Source organism: Tenrec ecaudatus, chromosome 14, assembly GCF_050624435.1.
Source record: "Tenrec ecaudatus isolate mTenEca1 chromosome 14, mTenEca1.hap1, whole genome shotgun sequence".
NCBI classification, from domain to species: domain Eukaryota; kingdom Metazoa; phylum Chordata; class Mammalia; order Afrosoricida; family Tenrecidae; genus Tenrec; species Tenrec ecaudatus.
This window is the reverse complement of record NC_134543.1, coordinates 74,069,716-74,094,937: the sequence shown is the minus strand read 5'-3', so window position 1 is coordinate 74,094,937 and position 25,222 is coordinate 74,069,716. Positions and strand designations below refer to the sequence as shown.

The 25,222-nt window shown below is 40.4% G+C and overlaps 1 protein-coding gene across 1 annotated transcript in view; it reads left to right on the top strand.

Annotated features, from left to right (window-relative positions):
• NUBPL (NUBP iron-sulfur cluster assembly factor, mitochondrial) overlaps positions 1-25,222 on the top strand; it is a 247,923-nt gene that overhangs the window by 76,893 nt on the left and 145,808 nt on the right. The window lies entirely within an intron of this gene.

Sequence of the window (25,222 nt, the reverse complement as noted above, 5' to 3'; positions counted from 1 at the left end):
CTATCTTTCTTCATCCCGACCTTCCTAACTGTCAAACTAAAATGTTCTCTGGACACTAATATATAAGCTTTAAGCCTCTTTATTCTGGAGATTGGTATTTATAATGAGTTAGCAGAAGTGATGACTAAAGAGGCAGTGATAGCAAGGATTTGATTTTATTCTGTCATCTCAGAAGAGGTCTTTCAATTAAGGAAAAGAAAGCAGAAGTTGCAGCTTGCCACTTAATGGGTTTTGGAATCTCCCTTCCAGTATGTAAGCCACAAACTTTTTTGCTGGTGGTAAGTTATCTTAAGCTGGTTTCCACAGAAAACAGAGCCGCTGTATCATGCTAATTTATTAAGGAGCACAAAGCCAGGAGTGAGGAAGGAAAGGAGGGAGTGCCGTGTAAAGATGTCTGATCAAGCTGGCTCTCAGAAAATGTGACAAATTATTTGACTATCTTCTGAGAAGCTGTATAAGCACCACCGGATAGGATAAAAGAGGGAAGAATTTATCTAACAGTGCCCACTGATCAGATATAGTAATTCTGAGCTGTGTATGTGGAGGTGCATTTCTAAGTTGTGTATGTGTAGATGCCTAATAGGCTCATGCGGTGTCTGGTAGTGTCCAGCTTCAACATTCTGGGACGGGTGGTGGAAAGTTCACAGTGTACAGGTGAAAGATGCAATGCTTAACCTCTGTGAAGCCGGTTAGAGCCCATGCAGAGCTTATGGCTACATTGACAGATGAAATGAGAAATGAGTGCATCCAGGAGGTTCTGGGAGTGGTGCATGTGATGTCTGATACACGAGAATTGTCACTGGGAGCCTTGTGGTGTTGTGGTTTCCACTGTAGGCTGCTAGCTGAAAGGTCAGCACTTTATCTCCATCAGTTGCTTTGCCAAAGAAAGTTGAGTCTTTCTACTCTCATGAAGATTTATAACCTCAGAAACTCAAAGGGTCAGAGTCACCATGAGTTGGAGTTGACTTGATGGCAGTGGGTGGGCTAATAAACAGTTGTTTCCATACAATCTCTTACTGATGCTAGAAAATGAAGGCAGAGAACCACAAAGATTCTGGATTCTAACTCAAGGCAGTTCCCGAGATAAGAAGATTCATCCCTAAGCTGAATTTATAAATAAGTTGGAACAGGTGCATTTGGTTCTTATTTCACTTTAAAAGCGACACATGCAACAAGTGAAGGTGAGTAATGAAGAATTTATTTGAGCAGGGTCGCTTCAAAGTGAGGACAAATTTACATGTCATTAAAGGGCAAATATGAGCTGTCCTCAAATCAAATGTATATAACCTGAAAACTTAACTGTATCTCAGATTCTTAAGAGAATATAGTTGATCTCCCTAATTCATTAAACTGATATACTTCAAAATTTTATTTCTCAAGGGAGTACATAATTCAACTTAAAAAAAAAAAGAATAGGCCAGAGAGATGAATGATAATCTTCTCTTAAAAAAGACAAAAATGTGTTTAAGGTGAACCAGAGGTATATATAAACGATGGCTATATGAATGGGCTTTGGGTTTGCACTTAATCCTAGCCCCACTCTGAGAACAATTAGTTCTTACAACATGACCCAGTTTGATACGTGCCGTCAAGAGGAGATCATGGAAGATATGGGTGCTATAGCAAAATGTGGTGAAAAATCCAAAATGATGCCTTTAAACAAGCAGCCATCTAGGTGAGACATCAACTCAGTTGAGATATCAAACCCACATGGAAGAAACATCAGCCTGTGTGAATCAAGGATTGCAAATACTGTAATCTAAATCTGAAAGAGGGAATGATATCAGAGCTTACATTGTGAACACCTGGTTTGCAGAACACTATAGAAGACAGTGGAAACCCAAAATCCATTTTAAGGGTCCCCACACAGATTCAGCCTCTGCTGCATCCCCTCTCACTATAGTCAAGGGGTGTGAATAGCCTTGTCAGCAGAGAGCATTTATTGTAAAGTTGTTTATGCTAGATATAGCTGCGTCAAAACGTGATATTTTATTTCATTTCCTTCTTGACCTCTTTGAAAGTTGGTTCAGTTTTAAAAAAATAAAAGAAAAAAAATAGAAAGTCGGGTTTCTGAAGCTATAAACCTTTACAAAAGCAGAAAACCTCATCTTTCCTTGTGGGTCACTTTGGAGCTGGCAGTTCAACTTGCAACCTAGTATCCCACTAGGGCTCCTTATATAATTCAAAGGGATATTTTAAAAATTTAAAAATTCAGCTTCAAAATTGTCTTCAATAAGATATCTATATAGACAAGGCTTGAAGATGAACAAACGGCCATATAGCTCAGAAGCAACAAAGTTCACATGGAAGAAGCACACCAGCTTGTGTGACCACGAGGTGTAGAAGGGACCAGGTATCAGGCATTAAAGAACAAAAAAAATCATATCAATGAGTGCTTACCTTCCCAATATGATCACTGAAGACAAATGTGTGCATAAGCAAATGTGGTGAAGAAAGCAGATGGTGGTCGGCTATCAAAAGATATAGCGTCTGGGGTCTCAAAGGCTTGAAGATAAACAGGCAGCCATCTAGCTCAGAAGCAACAAAGCCCACATGGAAGAAGCACACCAGCCTGTGTGATCACAATGTGTCGAAGGGACCAGGTATCAGACATCAAAGAACAAAAAATCATATTGTTGTAAATGAGCGTGAGTACAGAGTGGAGACCCAAAGCCATCCCCTTACAGAAGGGTCGTGGGGAGGAGACGAGCCAATCAGGGTGCAGTCTAGCAATGATGAAACATATAATTTTCCTCTAGTTCCTAAATGCTTCACTTTCCCCGCCCCTCCCCCACCCCCACCCACTATCATGATCCCATTTCTACCTTACAAATCTGACTAGACCAGAGGAAGTATACTGCTACAGATAGGAAATGGAAACACAAGGAATCCAGGACGGATAATCCCTTCAGGACCAGTATTGAGAGTGGCGATACCAGGAGGGTAGTGGGAAGGTGGGGCAGCAAGGGGAAACCGATTACAAGGATCTACATATAACCTCCTCCCTGGGGGATGGGCATCAGAAAAGTGGGTGAAGGGAGACATCAGACAGTGTAAGATATGACAAAACACTAATAATTTATAAATTGTCAAGGGTTCATGAGGGAGGGGGTAGGGGGAGGAGGGGGAAAAGGAGCTGATATCAAGGGCTCAAGTAGAAAGCAAATGTTTTGAGAATGATGATGGCAACAAATGTACAAATGTGCTTGACACAATGGATGTAAGTATGGATTGTGATAAGAGTTGTATGAGAACCACCCCCCTAAAAAAAGACCATGACTTAGGTGAGCACACTATAGTTATCAAATTGACTCATCACATGTTAAAAAGATATTGTGTGGTAGTTTTGTTCAATACGGTGTGTCCTTTGAAAAAAAAAGGAAATATATATATATATATATATATATACACAATAATATATCTTCTATGCTTTGCTCATTCTATCTTTTCAAATAGAGAATTTGTGAATTTGGAAATTATTTCTTTCAGCATTAAAGTTCAGAACTGACAATGTAGTTATTTTAAAATGAAGTTTTGGGGAGAGATATAATTGTTAGTATTGGTCCAGTAGTATTATAGGCCTAGAACTTTAGTATAAGAACTTACTTTTAACTGCTGATCATTTGAGATAGGGGTCGATTAATTTGTAAGTCAGTTTCTTATTTCAAATAAATTATTGCACAGCTTTATAGTGTATATTATGTACTTGATCAAAGCCCTAGTGGCAGCATGGTGAAATGGGCTGCTAACTACAAAGTCAGCAGTTTGAACTCTGAATGCTCCTGAGAAAGAGGACACTTTCTACTCTTGTAAACATTTACAGTCTCAGAAACCCATGGGGACAGTTCTACCGTGTCTCTTAGGGTCATTATGAGTTGGAATCAACTCAGTGGTATTGCGTTTAGGTATTGTGCACTTGACTCAAAAGCCTCACAGTATTTAGAATATTCTTACTGTCAGATTTCAGCAACAATAAACCAAAACCCAAACCCATTGCCATCGAGTTGTTTCCAGTTCGCATTGCTGTTGCTATTAGGTGCCATCACGTTGGCCTTGACGCATAAAATCTCCGTGTTACATGGCAGAACAAAACACTGCCAAGTCCTGTGCCATCCTCACCATTTATGTTATGTTTGAGACCATTATTGCAGCCCCCAGGAAAATTCATCTTGTTGAGGACCATCCTCTTCTTTCGCTGCCCCTTTAGTAAGCATGATGTCCAGGATTGGTCTCCTGGAACAATAGGCCCAAAGCACATGAGACCCAGTCTTGGCTTCCTTACCTCTAAGGAGCACTCTAGTTGTACTTCTTCCCAGACCGATTTGTTTGTTCTTTTGACTGTCCATGGTACTTTTGATTTTCTTCACGAGCACCATCTGTTCTCTTGACTGATGGTTCTATGAGCATTGATTGTGGAGCCAATCAGCACAAAATCCTTGACCACTTCAATCTTTTTCCCATTTATCATGATGTTACTTGTTGGTTATGCATTCAGCTGCTAACCGCAAGGTCAGTAGTTTGATACCACCAGCTGCTCTGTGGGAGAAAGATGAGGCTTTCTACTTCCACAAAAAGTTACATTTTGGAAATCCACAGGAACAGTTCTGCCCTGTCCTTCTAGGGTTACTAGGAATCAGCATGGAATCGATGGCAATGAGATTGATTAGTTTTTTTTTAACCCTATTGGTCCAGTTATGAGGATTTTGGTTTTCTTTCTTTCTTTCTTTTTTTTTTTTTAACAATTTATTAGGGGCTCATACAGCTCTTATCACAGTCCATACATATACATACATCAATTGCATAAAGCACATATTACATTGAGTTGTAGTTCATACTGAAGGCTGCACTCCTTGATCTTCATCAGCAAGTGCTTCAAGTCCTCCTCACTTTCAGGAAGCAAGGTTGTTCCATCTGCATATTTCAGGTTGTTACTAAACCTTCCTCCAACCCTGATGCCACTACTTCTCCATGTCATCCAGCTTCTCTGATACTTTGCTCAGCAAACAGACCGGAGAAGTATGGTGGCACACCTGACACGTGGTTTTTCCAATTTTAAACTAGGCAGCATTCCCTTGTTCTGTTCACCAACTGACCCATGTGGAAGTTCCTCATGGGCACAGTGAAGGGTTCTGGAATTCCCATTGTTCTCAAGGCTATCCATAGTTTGTTATGACCCACACAGTCTTCCAGTTTGTCATACTGTGGTGGCTTGTGTGTGGCTATGATGCTGGAAGCTATGTCATTGGTATTTCAAATAACAGCAAGGCCACCCAAGTTGAACAGCTGTCAGCAGAGCGTCTAAATTAAGAACAGATTACAAAGAAGGACTAGGCTGCCCACTTCAGGGGATGTAGCTGCTGAAAACCTTATGGATAGAACCCAAATGTTCTGGACTCATAGAGATGAATGACTGAAATATCAGGCTGAAATCATGAGGGCTGCTTGGATATATTTGTAGGTGCTGTAGTTATCGAAAGGGTATACAGGGCTTTTTTCCCCTTATAAATGTTTGTAACGGGGGATGGCAAAAAAAATTAAATTAAAAAAATGTTTGTAACAATCACACACACACACACACACACACACACCAGGGTAAGTAAAAATATTCCTACAAAATCATAGAAACCTTGATTAAACAAAAGTAACAAGGGAAAGTGATTGTTTCTTGAAATACCCTTTGTTGGTTTGTTCTGAAATATTTCAGAAGACTGAAAGGGCATGATCATGGGTATAGGGTGGATGGGGTAAGGTTTCTCAGTGAAATTCTCATAGCACAGCCCTTGCTACCCTTGAAGAATCAGCAAATGCATTGTCATGATGGGGGGAAAAAATCTCACTTTGACTTTCCTGGCCTTTTTCTGGCCAATGCAATTTTTCGGTATCTTAAAACTTCTTCATAATAAGCTCCATAATCATCTTATGTCCTTTGAGAAAATCTATCAAGATTACCCCTTTGGAATTTCAAAACACAGTTCCCACACACCTTCTGAGCTGACCTCTCTGTCTTCAACTTAATCAGCTCAGCAGATCCCAACTGAAGCCTTTGTTTTGATTGGACTTTTTAAAAAGGCAACCTAATAAAATTAAGTCAAGTATTTTATTGAGAACTTGTCTTCAGCCATCCACGGATGGTAGTGACATGCTCTGTTTGGAACAAATCTGTGCATGTGGGACTTGGGACCCTTGGAGTACTTCTTTTTGACTTACCCTTCTGTGTGTACACAGCATATACATATTACAGGGATACTTTTTGATTGTGTTACAACTTAACTACCAATGAATTAAAATAAAAACTGCATATTTTAAAGCTAGTTTTAAAATCACAGTTGACTCAAAAGTGGGATGTTGAAGGATAGAAGGCATTATTTTCGTTCATTTAGCAAACATTTATGTCTTCTGTGTAGTCCGTAAGCATGTGAAATGCTTGTTTTTATTTAGCTATCAGATCAAATAAAATTTGGTCCTTATCATGAATCAGAGTTGACTTGACAGTAGTTAGTTTTTAAAATTACCATGAGGTTAATAGCACACACACACTAATCTATGACCATAAGCATTAACAGAAGAATATGCATGATTATTTGTGAACCCAAGTAGGGTGAATCTAAGTCAAACTTGTGGCTTGTAGAAGGCTTCCTGGAGGAGGTGATTTTTGAACTGAGTGTTGAAAAGTAGATACGCAGAAAGCTATTAGGCAAAGGGGTTGGAGACAGAAAGTGCAAAGGACATTCCAGGCAGGGAGAATAGCAAGTGTGGCAGGCCTCCAGACTACAAGTTTGACACGGCAAAAGCATAGTGTCTCTCTGCTAGAGGGAGAGCCTGCCCAGTAAGCTAGCAGGCCTTCTAACCTTAATACTTCTTTTGGTCATGTAGTTCACATGTCATACAATTCAATATTTCAACCATATTAAGAAGAGTTGTGCAATCATCACCACAATCCATTTTAGAACATTTTCTCATTTCCCCTCAACCTCCCCTGCCATGCCTCTAGGTAATTATTAATCCACTTACTGTTTCTATAGACTCATCTTTCTTAGAATTCATATACAGAAAAACATACAAAACAATATCAAGAAAAACAAAATGAAACAAAAATCCCAATAACAATGACAAGATAAAACAGAGAAACCTCAGTCAAAAAGCAGAAAGTAATAAAAACTAGAACAAATTAAAAATGCTTTTTATGCTTATTTGAGGAGTTGGAGAATAACTCAAAGGTTTTGACAGTCTATCATGGACTTTTGGTACGGGAATGATTGTTTTGCATTTTAGGGAAATCACTTTGGCAATTGAATTATAAATGGAAAGTAAAATAGGTCCAGATGGAAAATAGGGGCCAGTTAGGATAACCCAGAACAAATGTTGTAAAGCCTAGTCCCTCTTTAAGTCTGTGGCAGTAGAAATAGAGGGGCAAGGGTCCTAAATGAGAACTCTTAGGGAACTAGAGTGACTAAACCAAATCCAAACCAAAGCAATTGCTGTCATATGGATTCAAACTCATGGAGACCTCCTGTGCTTACAATGTAGAACTGGTCCATAGGAAGCAGATCTCCTACCATCTTTTAAGTTAATAATCACATGCAAGTGATTGTTGGGGGCTCCACCCACCCACCACCCTTGGCTAGCTGCTGAGTGCTTACACATCACAACACCAGGCCTTTTTTATTGAATGAATAGAATTTTCATTGAATAGGAATGAATGAAAGGTGTCTAGCAAAGCTCTTGGATTTCTGTTTTAGATAACAACTTGTGTCATAGATACAGAAGCTAGGAAAATTGAATAAGTTTAAATAAAAGTACCACAGACAGCCAGAAGAACAAACAAATGTATCTTGCAAGAACAGCCAGACTATACCTTAGACATGACGATAGTGAGACTTCATCTCACCTACTTTGGACATATTTTCAGGAGAGACCAGTTTCTGGAAAAGGACACCATGCTTGGTAAAGTAGTGGGTCACTGATAAAGATGTGCCTTAGGGAGATTGATTGATGCAGTGACTGTAACAATGGGCTTAATCATTATCAATTTTGAAGATAGCATAAGGCTGAACAGTGTTTTGTTCTGATATACATAGGGCCACTATGAGTCAGAACCTATCTTATGAGACCTAACAAAGGCTTGAGAACAACTTCACTGCACTATGTTGAGGTTTCAGTGTGCTGAATTTGATGTGCTTGGAGCTCAGAAAAAAGGTTTAAAGTTAGCAATATACAGGTTGAAGCTCAGACCAGTGATTTTAAGTGGGTGCAGTTTTTCCCACAGGGAAAATCTGGCACTTTCAGTGTCATAACTTGGGGATGCTACTGGCATGGATCGAGCAGAGGCTGACGGCCTCCCACAATGCACACGATTCCTCCCTACAACAGAGAACTTTCTTGATTAAAATGGCCATTGTACCAAGGTTAACAAGTCCTGAGTTAGGTAAGATGACCCCAAAATAATTTTAGAGTTAGACAAGCACAGAACTTTGGGAATCACCAACTTAAGGTGAGCAGAGAATGACCAAAAAGGGTGGTCAGAGAAATCGAAAGAAGACAGGAAAGGACTGTACTCTAGGAAGGAGGACTTTCTTTTGGAGGAAATGGTAAACATTTTCAGAGTGACTAAACAAGATACGATCTGTAAAGTGTATTTTAGATTTGGCAGTATATCCAGATTTTCAATTTATGTAACAACCATTTGGAAGATATCTGAGTGTAACTGTATAGTGTTTCTTGAAGAAGAATACTTTACAAAGTATATTATATCTAGCCCTTGGAAAATCAGTCTTTTGGGAATCATTTATTGAGCTTCTCTATGATAGGTACTGTGCTATGATTTAGGGAAAAAGATGAATCAAGCATAAATGCAGTTTTTGAGCTCGTGGTTCAATGAGGAGGTGGAAAATGTCCCTATACTAAGCACCGCCATAAGGATAAATAGAGGACCATGGAAACAGAGGGGGAACTTCACATTTTTTGTGTGATGTGATCCTGACAATCAGAGTATAAAAAGGAGCAGTAAAAAAACCAAACTCACTGCCATGGTCCAGGGCGACTCATTATGATCCTATTGGATAGGGTAGAATTGTCCTTGTGACCTTCCAAGACTGTGACTGTTAATGGGAGTAGAAAGCCCATCTTTGCAGTTATCAGCCCAACACGTAGCCACTACGCCACCAAGGCTCCTTAAAAGGAGCACTAGACCAGTGGAGAGGTCTGGGAGGCTGGCCCCTGTACCAAATATTAAGTGGATGCCTGCCCCTCCCCCAGAAGAATTTGTTTCAAAGGACGAGATTGAATCTGCAGCTCCTGGAGAGGGTCATATCTGATTGGAGCACACGGGAGCAGATGAAGGGGGAGTTGGAGAGAGTGGAGCACATCCTGGCCCACCAGGCCCTGAGGATGATGACCCCAATTATAGCAGCCAGTCCACAGAGAGGACAACATGGCCGGCCCCACTGTTAGATATGACGTCCCTCACTGACCCATGGCCCTGCAGAGGACATCACCTGAGACACAGTGTGGGAATTGTGCCTGACCTGATCCCACCACACCGAGGCAAAGCACTGGGGGAGTGCAGCGGAACAGCAACGGAATGGAGCGGCAAGGTCCCCAGGGAATGCTGAAAGTGGACTTTGGGGCCAGGGCATGGTGCCCCACCAGACTGGACTGGAAAACACTCCCAAAGGCCAACAAACGATCCTTGAACTAACTACAAGCTTTTCTTTCTTGATTTGTTTTGTTATGTTCTTTGTCAGTGGTTTGTTGTATACTGTTGCTTGGTTTTCCTCTGTCTTGTTTTTGTGCATGTTATTATCTCCACACCTCTGTCTAAATAAGATAGGCTGGATGAACTATCTGGAGGAAAAACAATGGGACTGACAGTTCCAGTGGGACATGGGATAAGGGAAAGTGGGGGGTAAGGAAGTGGTGTTAACAAACCCAGGGACAAGGGAACAACAAGGGATCCAAATTGGTGGTGAGGTAGGTGTGGCAGGCCTGGTAGGGAATGATCAAGGGTAAGGTAACGAAGAGTATAGCTGAAACCCAGGTGGGGACGGAGCATGATAGTGGGACAGGAGGAAAGTCAAGGGAAATAGAGGAAAGAGCTAGGAGTCAAGGGGCATTTATAGAGATATAGACAAAGACATGTACATATGCAAATATATATGAGGACGGGGAAATAGATCTATGTGCCTATATTTATAGATTTAGTATTAAGGTGGCCGAAGGACCTTGGGCCTCTACTCAAGCACTCCCTCAATGCATGAATACTTTCTTCATTTAAATTGGCATTCTATGATGCTCACCCTCCCGACACAACTGCTGAAGCCAAAGTGGGTGAGCAAGCGAATGTGGTGAAGAAAGCTGATGGTGCCCAGCTATCAAAAGAGATAGTGTCTGGGATCTTAAAGGCTTGAAGATAAACAAGCAGCCATCTAGCTCAGAAGCAACAAAGCCCACATGGAAGAACACACCAGCCTGTGTGATCACGTGGTTCCAAAGGGATCAGTTATCAGGCATCAAAGAACAAAAAAATCATCATTGGGGGCACACCTCCATGATACGATCGCTGAGGACAAATGGGTGCATAAGCAAATGTGGCGAAGAAAACTGATGGTGCTTGGCTATCAAAAGAGATAGTGTCTGGGGTCTTAAAGGTTTGAAGGTAAATAAGAGGCCATCTAGCTCAGAAGCAATAAAGCCCACATGGAAGAAGCACACCAGCCTGTGCGATCATGAGGTGTCGAAGGTAGCAGGTATAAGGCATCATCAGAAAAAGAAAAATCTTACCAAAGTGAATGAAGGGGGCAGTGCAGAGTAGAGACCCAAAGCTCATTTGTCGGCCACTGGAGATCCCCTTTGCAGAGGGGTTTAGGGGAGGAGATGAGTCAGTCAGGGTGCGATGTAGCACTGATGAAAAATACAGCTTTCCTCCAGTTCCTAAATGCTTCCCCCCCCCCACCCCCAACCCCAGCTATCATGATCTGAATTCTACCTTGCAAGTCTGGATAGAGCAGAGGATGTACACTGGCACAGATAGGAGCTGGAGGCACAGGGAATCCAGAGCGGATGATACCTTCAGGACCAGGGGTGTGAGGGCCGATACTAAGAGGGTAGAGGGTGAGTGGGTTGGAAAGAGGGAACTGATTACAAGGATCTACATGTGACCTCCTCCCTGGGGGATGGACAACAGAAAAGGGGGTGAAGGGAGACGTTGGACAGGGCAAGATATGACAGAATAATAATTTATAAATTGTCAAGGGCTCATGAGAGAGGGGGGAGTGGGGAATGAGGGGAAAAAAAGAGGACCTGATGCAAAGGGCTTAAGTGGAGAGCAAATGCTTTGAAAATGATGAGGGCAAAGAATGTACAGATGTGCTTTACATAATTGATGTATGTATGGATTGTGATAAGTGTTGTATGAGTCCCTTATAAAATGTTTTTTTTAAAAAAAGGAGCACTAGAGGTTGGGGAGTGGGAAAGGGGGAAAAGGGTATCCCCATCATAAGGCTGGATATATAATACACACCCCCCCCGAAGGAAATGAATAACAGAAATATGGGTGAAGGGAGGCAATGGACAGTGTAAGATATGAAATATTAGCAATGTATAATTGTTCAAGGATTCACAAGGGTAGGAGGGTGGGGGAGGGAGGGGAAAACAGAGGAGCTTATACCAAGGGCCCGATGAGAAAGAAAATGTTTTGGAAATGATGACGGCAGCATATGTACAAATGTGCTTGATACAACTGATGTATGGAATGTTAGAAGAACTGTAAGAACCCCCAAGAAAATGATAAAACAAAGTAGCAGTAAACTATGGCATATTAAACAAAAAGAGAATGAAAGTATATTTATCTTTATCATCTTAATATTGAACAAAAATGAACAGTAAAACATCTGTCACGATCAGATATTTCTTTATAAGCTATGATTGTCTTTTCTCATCCTGCTATAAAAAATACTACAAGTAAACAGCAACCACAACAAACAAATTTATTTAGGAGCCTAGAAGTTCAAATTCAGGCTGCCGGTTCTAGGAGAAAGCTTTCTCTTTGTCAGCTCTGCAGGAAGGGCTTTGTCTCTTCTGAGCTTCTACTCTTGGATAGTCTTCATGTGCCTTGACATTTTTCTTCCTCTTTCTCTGCTTGCTTAATCTCAAAAGAGAGGGATTTGAGCTACATGCTACAGTAGTGTTTCTCAAGGTGATCCAAAAGCCAATACTGAAACTTTATCCTTGGTCATAGGAGGTCTGGTAGCATAGTGCACTTTGGATTATGATATTTAAGGTCAGCAGTTCAAAACTACCAGCCACTCTGTGGGAGATAGACAGGGCTTTGTACTCCCATAAAATGTTATAGTCTGGGAGACAATGGGGACTGTTCTACCTGATCCTATAGAGTCACTTTGAGTCAGTATCAGCTTGATGGCAGTGATCAAAGTTTTTTTTTTTCAATTGGGCTATAACTCACTACCATCAAGTCTCTTTTGATTTGTAGTGATCATATAGGATCGGGTAGAACTGCTTTGGGTTTTTCCAATACTATAACTCTTCATGCCTCTTCTCCTACCGAGTAGTTGGTGGTTTTGAACTCCTGACCCTGTTTTGTAGTTAGTAACCCAACATGAAACTACCATGCCAAACATTATGAAGGAACTGCAGCAAATTATATATAATATAAATATTATTAAATGGGAAAATTTCTAGGCATCCCCTGGATCCACTGAATCAAAAATACCATAGGAGCTAATGATAGCTGTTATATTATTAATGGGCACTTCAGAATTGAGTTATATACAAAGTCCATGGCAAAAATTAATACTTAATATATGCTAGTTTAAAACATTTAAAATTTATGTTTTATTAGTAATATTGCACAAGTTAAATGTGGGTGGAAAGGGGAATTGAAATAATTTTTTTCCTTTTCAGTTTCTCTTTTTTTACCTTCCCTTAAGAGAAAAATAGAACCCAAGGAGAAGTAAATAAGGTTCAAGAGTCTGTATTTAAGTGTGAAGAACATTTTAGAATGATTTTAATTTGCTCAAGGGAAAAAATTCAGTGAATATAAAAGTTGCTCAATGATCAACTTCAGTGTATATTTTTTACTTTGCTCATCTTTACCTTCTATCTGTTGAATAGTCTGATGCAGTGGGTCTCAAAGTTTTGGGCATCTGGATATTTTCATCGTCTTAAAATATTTGAAGATACCAAAGATAGCTTGTTCAGATAGGTTCTACTTACTGATAATCTATTAGAAACGAAAACAGAATTTTAAAAATATACCTATTAGTTTGTTTAAAATAGCAACAATTACTTCTTAAACTTATTATTCTAAGTAACATTTTAATGAAAACATGTTCTGAAATAAAAATATTAGGAAGAAGAGTGATATTATTTTATACATTATAAGTGATTTTATGGTTAATCTTTTTAGAATACTGCTGAATTCCCATATTTATCTATGTTATTTTGATTAAAGGATATGAAAAAACCCAAATTCATACAGATACGTAATTAGAAAAGAGGGAGCTATTCTAATAGTCTTTTCAATTAGGTTTAAATTTTCTTTTTTGATACTAAAATATTTGACAATGGTAAGTTCTTTAAGATTAGTTAGAATGTGAAAACTGAAGACATATCAGTTATTTTTTTCAGGTATTAAATTAACATTTATTGATCTGTCTTAGACTTACTTCATTGTTGTCTCTAAACAACCAAGTCTTAATAACCACAGTTGGTGTTTCAGTATATTTTTCAAATAAACGTTTACATGAAAACGCATATAGTGTTATTGTGAGCATAGTTCTGACCTGTTTGATCACCTGAGAGATTCTTGAGAATCTTCAGAGGACAGTACCCACATTTTGAGAACTGCTGGTTTGTGGCAAGCTATTCAAACAGAAGTCAGATGTCTTGGTTAGTAATGTATATTGTGGATTTCAGGAAATTAGTGACTTCCTGCTTCTTCTTTTATTAAAGTGTTGTGGAAGTGAATACTTTAGAAGTGAAGTAATATATGTTTCAGGTAGAGTCTGGAAATATTGTTTTAGGTGTGGTACAATGTTCAGATGAAACAGCAGTGTTAGACAAATCTGCAATTCTACTCTTTAAAGAGTTAGAAAGCAAAGATATACTTCTGAGGACTAGTGTATCCTACATATATGCAAAATCTGGACAATTAATAAGGAAGACAGAAGAATGATTTTTCTTGAATTACAGTGTTGGTGAAGAGTATTGATTATGCCAGGGCCTGCTAGAAGAATGACCTGATCTTTCTTAGGAAAAGTGCAACCAGGGTGCTCTTGAGTAGTGAGGAAGACAAGAGAGCACCTCTAGTGCTTTGGAAAGCTGATCGGAAGGGAGCAGTCCCTAGAGAAGGACGCCATGTTTGGTAAAGTAGACGGTCACTGGAAAAGAAGGCCCTCGACCAGGATTCTTGCCACAGTAGCTGCAACAGTGGGCTCCAACAATGCATATGGAAATAACCCAGGACGGGGCTGTTTTCTTTTTCTGTACGTAGAGTCGCTTTGAGTGGAAAGAACTTAGTGGTACCTAACCACAAACAAAGCATTGTAAAGTCTCTAGTGATTTGAAATCAGTCTGCTCACTCCTTTAATTGTTTACTATGCTGGTGTGAAGGTACTTGAAGTTGACAACCTGCTTTTTTAATGTTTCTGAATAAATTTCCATAAATATAAAACTTGAATATAGTCATCATCAACATAGACACTGCAGTCATGTTGTAAATATAAGTATAAGATACAGAAGTTATCTTCAAGTAGTTTGTAAGCTGATTGATGTAAACACAGTAATAGTAGTAGCATATATTTTATGTTATCACATAATTTTTTTTACATAATATATAATAAAGGAGACAAGGGGAAAGCAAATTGAGAGCTGAGGTGGAGAATGGCTCTATAAAGATGATGAGATTTATTATTGGACACAAACAAAATCTATCTGTTTGCAGTATTTAACCTGTGGACCTTAAAGAATTGGACCTTCCTGGCAGCATTCTAATAAAAGCAAGCATTAAACACCAAGGTGTAAAGAGTGCATGGCGCCCTTTCCAGAGCTTTTCCGTCTCCCCGGTCTCCCTCATTACGCCACCGTGTGCTTTGGGACACAGTAGGTCTTCCGCTACTTTCCTTTGGTCTGTGATCGTTTGTTGTTTTTAAGACTGTGGTATAGTGGAAGGACTTCGGGCTTTTGAGTTAGACTAATCCACCCCAATTTCAGAGGACAGCGTTTACTACTGTGTACTGATGGATGAGCTCCGTATCTTCAAAGGCAATGTGAAAATCAAATGAGGGACTATATTGAAAGGTTCTTAGAACTGTTACCTGCGTTCACCCCTGTTACAAGCAGTGAACATCAACAGAATAGGCATTAGATTAAGGTGCAATACTGAAAGGGGTGTGCTAGACTGGAAGAGCACAGACCTGTGATAAGTGAGGCAATAGGTATAATGGGTGGAATGGACTTTGGGTTTGGAGAGACCCCAGTGAAATCTTAACTACAACCTACGTTATTACCTCTGTTTATTTTGACCAAGTTGTCTTAAACTTTCCAACTCCCAGTTTATGTAATTTTTGGAATAATTTTTTGGGGAATATAGACAGTAGGGTCTGCCAGTTATTAATTTCATCTTTCTTAATTGAATCTGATTTTATTCAACCTCATAGGATATGGATCAGACTTAGCTAATGAGTGAGTGATATTACTTGGTGATCCAGTCTTGGTTTAACAGTGGGCATGTATTTTTGTTGATATTTATGGAAAATAAGTCTCTTAGCACATCTTTACCCAGTTTAAGACGACTTTAAATACCTCTCTCAAAGTCTAAAATATTTATTACCTGGCCCTTCCAAGAAAAGGTGGCCAGCACTGTGGTATGCACTTAAGTTCAATTAAGTTCAATGTGGTATGTTCATTCAAGGATACATTGGATCCTTTTGGAGTTGTCTTCTGAGGCTGATTTGTGTGGGTCTGGAGCAGCCGTCAGCCTTCAGGAGTATATTTGCTCTAATACTATAGTAGCACCTTCTGAGGACGCTACCTCTGTGTCTGATGGTGTGTTTCCTCTGGTGGGAGCACAGAGTACTCATAGTCCGGTCTGAGACCTCTGGGAATTATAGAGCTCCCTGGTGATTTTTACCCCAGTCTCACGTAATTTCTTCTCACATATGCAGCTAAGCACTCAACCAAAGATTGGAGAGGGGACATCCCCTTTGTAGTTCTCGAGAGAACTCCTTCCTCTCTGGTGTTCTACTCTAAATTCTCGATGTCTTGTTGTTATGGTATTAGATGCGTTGAGTGAGGTCTGACTCATAGCGACCTTCTGTACATCAGAATGAAGCACTGCTTGATCCTGGGCCATCCTCATAATTGTTCTTATGCTTGAGCCCACTCATGTAGCCCCTGTATTCATCCATCTTGTCAAAGGTCTTCCTCTTTTTCACTGCCTCTCTCCTTTACGAAGCATGAAGCCCTTCTCCAGGGACTGATCTTTCCTCACAACATGTCCAAAGTCCATGAGACAAGGTCTAGCCACCTTTGCCTCCCAATAGCAATTTGGCCGTACCGCTTCTAAGGCAAATCTGTTTGTTCTTTTGGCAGCCCATGGTACTTTCAATATTCGTGCCAGCACCATATTTTAAATGCATTGATTCTTCTTTGGTCTTCCTTTGCCAGTGTCCAACCTTGACAGGCATATGAGGCAATTAAAATGACCTTGGCTTGGATCAGGCACACTTGAGTCCTCAAAATAATATCTTTGCTTTCAGCACTTTAAAGAGATTTTGTGCCGCTTGACTGTTGCCTCCGTGAGCATTGATTGTGGATCCAAGCCAAATCTTTGACTGCTTCAATCTTTCCATCTGTCATGATGCTACCTACTGGTCTCTTGTCAGTATGGTTTTTTTTGTTTTGTTTTGTTTTGTATTGAGTTGTAATCCATGTGGAAGGCTGCAATCCTTGTTCTTCATCACCAAGTGCTTTAAGTCTTCCTTACTTTCAGCAAACAAGATTGTGTTCTGTGTCTTGTCTTCCCCTAATTCTGATCTGTTTTCTCAACTCAGGAGTTTTGGGGCCCTGCCTGGGGTTCCACTCCCCGTGCTGCAGCGTGGGCACTGGGAAAGTTGTAGGATTATCACCTTTGTTTTCCTTTGTTCAGGGACCTTAGTCGTCTATGCCGGTTGTCCTGAGTCTGAAATGGTTTTTTAATGTGTATGTGTGGGGGAAATTCAGGCAAATCCAGTCTTGTTACTTTCTTATGGTCAGAACGTGGAAGGACTGTTGATAATCTTTTCTTTTTTCTCTGTATAATCTCCAGGGCAGTGGTTCTCAACCTTCTATTGCCGCAACCCTTTAATACAGTTCCTCATGATGTGGTGACCCCAACCATGCAATTATTTTTGTTGCTCCTTCATAACTGTAATTTTGGTACTGTTTTGAATTGGGCGACCCCTGTGAAAGGGTCATTTGACCCCCAAAGGGATCATGACCCATAGGTTGAGAACTGCTGCTCTAGGGCAGTAACAAGTTACATGACTTCACAATCCTTATTATTACTTTTGTCGTATCAGTACCATAGCCATCTAATTTCTCAAACTTGCCCTTCATCCATCCTTTATTTTAGTTTAAAAGTTTAGGTTTAAATCAGTGCATGTTACTGAACCTAAAGTAAAGACCCAACAAACCCAATAGTATCAAGTCAATTCTGACTCAGCTACCCTGTAGGACAGAGTGGAAGCTCCCATAAGGTTTGCAAGGATGTAATCTTTGTGGAAATCGGCTGCCACTTTCTCCTATGGAACATTTGGTGGGTGGGCTGGTGTTTAGAACCATTTACCTTTCAGTTAGCAACTGAATCCTTAACTATTGTTCCACCTACTCACTGCTATGGAGTCAGAGCTGACTCAAACTCCCTTTGGGTTTCCTAGACTGTAGCTGGTTAGAGGCTGAAACTCCAGTCTTTCTCCCTTGGAGCTACTGGTGATTTTGAACTGCTGACGATGTGGATCACAGACCAATGTGTAAGCACTTCTTTTTTCACCACCTACTACCAGTGAAAATTGTGAATCATCCTGATTCCAAGCAAATTACCTATAATATCATTTCCTCCCAGTAAAGCAATTTTCATCGAACTTATAGAGCAGTGGTTCTCAAGCCTTCCTAATGCGGTGGCCCTTTAATACAGTTCCTCATGTTGTGGTGACCCTCCCCCCCCAACCATAAAAGTATTTTTGTTGCTACTTTGTAACTGTAATTTTGCTGCTGTTATGAAGCGGGCGACCCCTGTGAATGGGTCATTCAACCTCGAAAGGGGTTGTGACCCGTGGGCAGGTTGAAAATCACTGTTCTAGAGTGTTCTCCCAAAGTGGGGTGATACTCCCCTCATGAGGGTGCTGGAATAATCGAGAGTTGTGGACGCTGCAAAAACAGATACCTACACTTTGTCCCAGATTATGGGCTGTAGTACACATTGTTTTTTAATTTCCAGGGATGCTGAGTATTTTTTTCCTGAAAAGGGAGCAGTAGGTCAAATAATTTTAAGAACCTATGTTCTAAAGTCATCTCAGAATGTCACTTTAAAGATCTGTTTCCTGGGTCTACTTCTCAAATGAACCACATAGCACATTGAATAGTTTGAGGGGTGGAAGCAAGTGTAGGCAGATCATGAGAAATAGGACAGTAACTGATGTGAGACAGTGGAATAGTGACTTCCCTAGGTCTGAAGAGGTGAGAGGAGAGACAGTCCTGTAGATATGTCTGTCTTTGGAGAAGCAGAGATAGTTGGTAGAAGGACCCAGCCAGCCTGAGACCACTCTATAGCGAGGAAGCTAGGGAATGAAATACTCTGACCCCCTTTTCCTTCTCTCTAATCGCCTGCTCCTGATGTAGTCTGTATAGGAACCGGAGAGAACAGTAAATTTTGAACTATAGAGACAAGTGGCAGAAGATATCCAGCAAAGACAGGAAACTAGGTTATATCTTCATGGCTCTTGTCCTTTAGGAAGAGAGATGTGTCAAGACACAAACCTAGAGTGTGAAATGGGATGAAACGCCCTGATTGTCATTGTCTTGCCATTCTATTTGTATATAAACATTCCTAAAGTGGTCTTGTAATTCATAACAGCAGGAAGCAATAATTTTAGGTTATCTACGTATGATTAAAATTCATTAGAAAGGTACTGTTATCTCAATAGATAAGGAGAATAACTTAAGACAACTAATACGGTTTGCTTCTGATAGTAATTGGCCAGTCTAGGTACTCCATAATTCACAGGAAAGTATGCAGACAAAAATGTATATCAGTGTGGTTTATTCAACTGTGAAGTATAATAAGGGCAATTATATATATTTTAAGATGCGTATTATAAACCTCTTTCTATTTTTAACTTACCACCAGACATAAATGAGTAATTTTAGGCTTAAATCAGTGTTTCTGAAAGTCATTAAGAATAGACTTGACAGAAATGAGGTATTCCCTGTTATAAAAAGAGACTAAGAACATTTAATGAGTAATAGCTAGACAATTATCAGCAAAATTGGAAGCCTGGCAGAAGTAGCAGGTCGCTATGACTTGGAATTGGCTGAGTGGCAGTGAGTGAGTGAGGAGTAACTGGTGCTTTGACCTTTGACCATATGTGAAACTCTTGCATTTGTGGAAGTACAGTTCTGGTTTTAGGTTCGGACTGCTCAGTTGTGGGCGTATGTCCATAGAGCAGTATTTCTCAACCACTTAGACCTTTTGCAACTTGGAACTGAGATAAGCACAGTCTGGCACTGCAGTGCTGTTAGAACCACAGTTATGGAATCTATAGAACATTGCAAAACCTCAACAAGAAAAACAAGGTAACCAATCAAAAAGTAGGCAAAGGACACTAACAGTTTACTCAAAAATATATTCAAATGACTAATAAACACATGAAAAAATGCTCATGATCCAGGCGATGCAAATCAAAACCATGGTGAGATATCTTCTTACAATGACACTGACAGCCCAATTAAACAAAACAAAACAAACAGAAAGCAACACATGCTAGAGAGGGTGCAGAGAGATTGGAACTCTCATATATTGCTGGTGGACCTGTAAACATGTGCAACCATTGTGGGATGCGATATGGTGACACCTAACACAATTGGGAATCGAAATCCCATACGATCCAGCAATACCGCTGACTGGGTAAGATACATAACAGGAATAGACACATGGCTCCCATGTTTATTGCAGCATTTTTCACAATAGCAAGAAATTGAAAAGAGCCCCAAAGCCTCTCAGTAGAAGAAAGGATAAAGAAACTGTAGTACCCACACACAATGGAATTCTGTGCATCCCTAAAAAACTATGATGAAACCACAAAGCTCCTAACAACATGGTTGGATCTGGACAACATTATGCTTAGCAAAGTCAGCCAATTACACAAAGACAAATATTGTATGAGCCCACTGCTATAAGGATGAGCATGAAGACAATGACAGGCAGTGGCTTTCAGACCATTCCGTTATTGAATCCAGCTTCCAGGCAACTGGGTAGTATGAGTCTAACATTTGTAACCCATTTATTACTCTTTAATTTGTACATTTTAAAGCCCACTTCTGGAGAGTAGGCCTCACCTCAGCTGGGGACATTTAGGGACGAGTGGGAGAGGATAGACTAGTCCATATCATGAGGCAACGCCTCATGGTTACTCTTATTGTGTGGGCACTCCTATGTTGCTATTCAGTGCACTGCAGCAGAAATTCATGACCAAGAGGAAGATGTTTTCACTTCTGTTGGTGGGTAGAGGTGGATGGGAGAGTGGCTTAATCTTTCGGAAATCACTTGCCATTGCTTCTATGGACTCCCGAGGAGAGAGTCCACCCTGTATTATATGGCTAATCACGCATTTTTAATTAAGTTTCTTTTCAGCCCTGGGTGACCCAGACCCCATACTATAGGCTGCCTGGATTTTAGATTTTGTGTTCTTGAGGTATACTGTATACTCCATAGGCCAGATCAGAAGGATCCAAGTCCCCAAACCCACCAAGTGAATCAGTTTTTGTCTTAAACCCTCCTGTTGCAGGATACAGTAACAGATATACTTATTTGGATATAGTGCTATAATGCCCAGGTGAGAGAAGAAATGGAGACGACTACTATCCCAAGTAGGTAGATTTGGAAGTCATTGAACTTCAGTTTAAGCCTCTTGCGCTTGAGTTTGCCCCATAATAGACAACTTAAGGCTACCATAGATTTACCACTTTCATATCTTTTTATGACCTGTCTTAGTTCTGCAGGTATAGTTCTGCTATAGTGAAGGAGCGTTATTGAATTTAGTGCCATGTGTTTAATCCTCATTGTTTTCTTAAACAGGGTGCATCTCTTGAACTTTTAAATATGTATAAGTGAGCATCACATGTTTTATAGTCTAAAAAACTTTAGTATAGAAGAGTACTCCCCTTGCCTCAAAAGTATTTTAAATTCTATACCATTGGCTAGTTTAATTATACTATTATTAGAATTACCAAAGGTTCTATGATGGTTACTTGTATCATCTCTCAAAAAGCTGCTGCTGCCCCTAAAATGTAACAGGGATACACACACACACACACACACACACTATGGATTTTGGGCATGTACTAAACTCTAAGGCCCAACTTATTCAGTTCTTATAATGCACCCCTGCTTGATACTTATTCTAATGAAGGGACCATGGAAGATATGGGTGTTATAGAAAAGTGTGGTAAAGAAATCAAATGGTGTCTAGCTATCAGAACGAATAATGTCTGGTGTCTTAAAAGGTTGTCCTAAGACAAGTAGACTTCTAAGTGAGGTGGGATATAAGTTGACACAGAGAAGCACACTAGCTTTTGTGATCTAAAGCTTGTACAAATGAAATCCAAGGTCAGAGGGCTTGGATCAGAGCTTATATCCTGAGCACCTGTTTTGTTCTATTGTACCCAAAGTGGTTGTGAGTCCCTGGCACCCAACAACAACCACGTGGAGGACAGGAACCGTCTGAAATCCACTTGCAGAATTCCCATGTGGACTAAGTCTTTGGTGAATCCCCTCTGACCCTTGTTCAGGATGTGAAGAGCCTTCCCCCCAGACAAGAATACATTGGAAAGTAAATGAATGCAAAAATACTTAGGTCAAAATTTAACTCCTTATCATTGGTTTTCCCTTTTGACTTATTTTTAACTTGTTAAAGGTTTCATTATTTTCTGTTTTCTTTTGGATTGAAATTTTCTTTTGCTTTTTTTGTTCTTGTTGCTTTTGGTATGATTTTCTGTGTATGAAGCTTTAGGTTAATAGTTTCATAGGGTTATGGTAGGGGACTTTAGGGGGAAATAGGGAGCTAATGAGTCTAAGAATGAATAAAATGCTCTAAAATTGTGGTGATCTTTGCACAAGTCTTTAAATATATTTAAACTGTTGAATTGCATGGAATCTGAATTATATGTCAATAAAACTGTTAAAAGTTAATATATATTGAATAATAAAAACCTGAAACAATTTTGTAGATAGGTTGCAGATGAAATTGAAGGAATGTATATTTGAACGTAAGGAATCCTGGGGTGCGGTGGGCTAAGTGTTGGGCTGCTAACTGCCAGGCCAGGGAAGAGGTTCAAACTCACCAGTCGCTCAATGGGAGAAAGAAGAGACTATCTGCTTTTGTGAAGCATTGCAGCTTTGGAAACTCTATCTAGGTTCAGTGTGAGTGGGAATAGACTCAAGGGCATTGGACCACTTAGCTTAACTAGTAAAGAATATTTACCTTGAGCACTGTACTCTTTTAAGAACACATGAGATGAGCCAGTCAGATTGCAGGGTAGCAATGATGAAACATACAACTTTCCGCTGTTTCTTAAATGCTTCCTCCCCCCACTATCATGATTCCAATTCTTACAAATATGGCTAGACCAGAGGATGTACACTGATACAGATAAGGAACTGTAAACACAGTGAATCTAGGACAGATGACCCCTTCAGGACCAATGGTGAGAGTGGTGATACCTGGAGAGTGGAGGGAAGGAGGAGTAGAAAGGGGGAACCGATTATAAGGATCTACATATAACTATCTCCCTGGGAGATGGACATCAGAAAAGTAGGTGAAGGGAGACATTGGACAGTGTAAGATATGACAAAATAATAATAATTTATAAATTATGAAAGATTCATGAGGGTGGAGGGAGTGGGGAGGGAGGGGGAAATTAGGAGCTGATATTAAGGGCTCAAGTAGAATGCAAATGTTTTGAGAATGATGCTGGTAACAAATGTACAAACGTACTTGACACAATAGATGTATGTATGGATTGTGATAAGAATTGTACGAGTCCCCAATAAAATAATTTATATAAAAAAAGAACACATGAGTGCATGAGATCAAATTGACAACAGCAATGCTAAAATCTAGTGAAAACTTTGGAGGGCAGTGAGTTTATGTTAATGGAACGGGGACCGTTTGACAAAGGAGCACGTGGGAGGTTGCGCAACAGGGAGAATGCAGTCCGGGTCACTGAACTGTGCATGGGGAGCATGTGGGGCTAGTGTGCATGCTGCTCTCCATGTCCTCCACAGCAACAACAAGTACATTTTAAAAGTTAAAGGGATGTGTGACAAATGTGGGTTGCAAAACAAAGCATGGACTTGAAAAATTCTCTTACTAAAAGAAAATATACAGCATGCTAATTAGATACAACTTTCCTAGAAAAAGTGGTCACATTTTGACTCTGTGACTGATAATTCTTATCCTTAAACTATATTTTGTTAAGTATGCAACCTTGCTTTGGCTTTAACAAACAGAAACATAGTCTCTCCCAGTCTAGGAGAATAGAAGTGCAAATCAAATGCCAGCTCCAGGGGAAGGGCTTTTCCCTCTCCGTGGACTCGGGGGAAAGAGGGTCCTTGTCACCTTTCAGCATCTCAGACCCACTCCTATCCAGTCTATTCTGACTCAGTGACCTTGTAGGACTGAATAGAACTGCCTCTTTGGTTTGCTGTGTTAGTCAGGGTAGACTAGAGAAACAAAATTCATAGATACTCATATTTTACAAGAGAGAGTTTTATGTAAAGGGTAAGTTTACATTAAGAAAGCATCCCAACCCAGTCCAGCCCAAGCCCATAAGTCCAACATTAACCCCTATGTCTGACACTGATCTACAAAGTCCTCTTCAAACTGCATAACACACAAGCAATGATGCCGACTGCAGGAGGGAAGCCGAATCAGTGAATGTGTAAGCATCTCAGCGCTGTCAGGGGTCTCCACAGGCTGCGCCAGCACCCAGGGCTGTATCGGGGTAGGTCCATGTGACTTCTCAGGAATGTCTCGCGGGAAGTGAGCCTTGGCAACTGAAGTAGGGAACTGCCTAAGGCAGCTGCACCCTGGTCCCAACTTCAGAGAGCAAGAGACCAGAAAGGCAAGGCTCACCGAGCCATTTATCTCTCCGCCCTTCAATTAACCCACATGTGTTCATTGGCTAGGTTGGCACAATAAACCTTAACTATCACAGTTGCTGAGGCTGGAAATCTTTACAGGAGCAGAAAGCCTCATCTTTCTCCTTCAGAGCAGCTAGTGATTTCAAACCACAGCCCTTGCATTTAGCAACTCTCTATGCCCATGGCATCCCACTGTTCCACCAAGGTACCTTTTTCAGTAACTACAAGCCTGGTGATGTACTAGCTCCACGTTGGGCTGCTCACTCTTAGTGAGCAGCTCAAAACCAATACCCCTAGGGAGCTAGATGAGGCTTTCTACTTCTGTGAAGAGTTAGTCTTGAAAACCCACTGGGCAGTTCTACCCTTTCCAATAGAGCCACTGAGTTGGAATGCACTCGATGGCACTGGGGAGAAAACAAAGCCTACCATGAGATCTTCATGCATCTTGATATCAATCTGTCCTGGGTCTAGGAGCTTCACAGTGCATGGAACTGAGGTCTAAAGAATGCACTTTACTCTGGTTCTTCTTAAATGGTAGTATAAAATCAAAATGAAAACTTCTACCGCTTTCAAGCAGATTCTGGGTTCATAGGGACCTTACAGGGCAGGGTAGAACTTCCCCTTTGGGTTTCCCTCTAATATACTACTCTCAGTTATGAAGTAAATCAAATTCATTAGTACTGATATGGAGGGAATGGTATCAGAGCTTAAATTGTGAACACATGATTTGCAGAAGGCTATAGATGACAGTGGAAGCCCGAAATCCATTTGCAGGATCCTTATATGGATTAAACCTCAAGAGTGCCC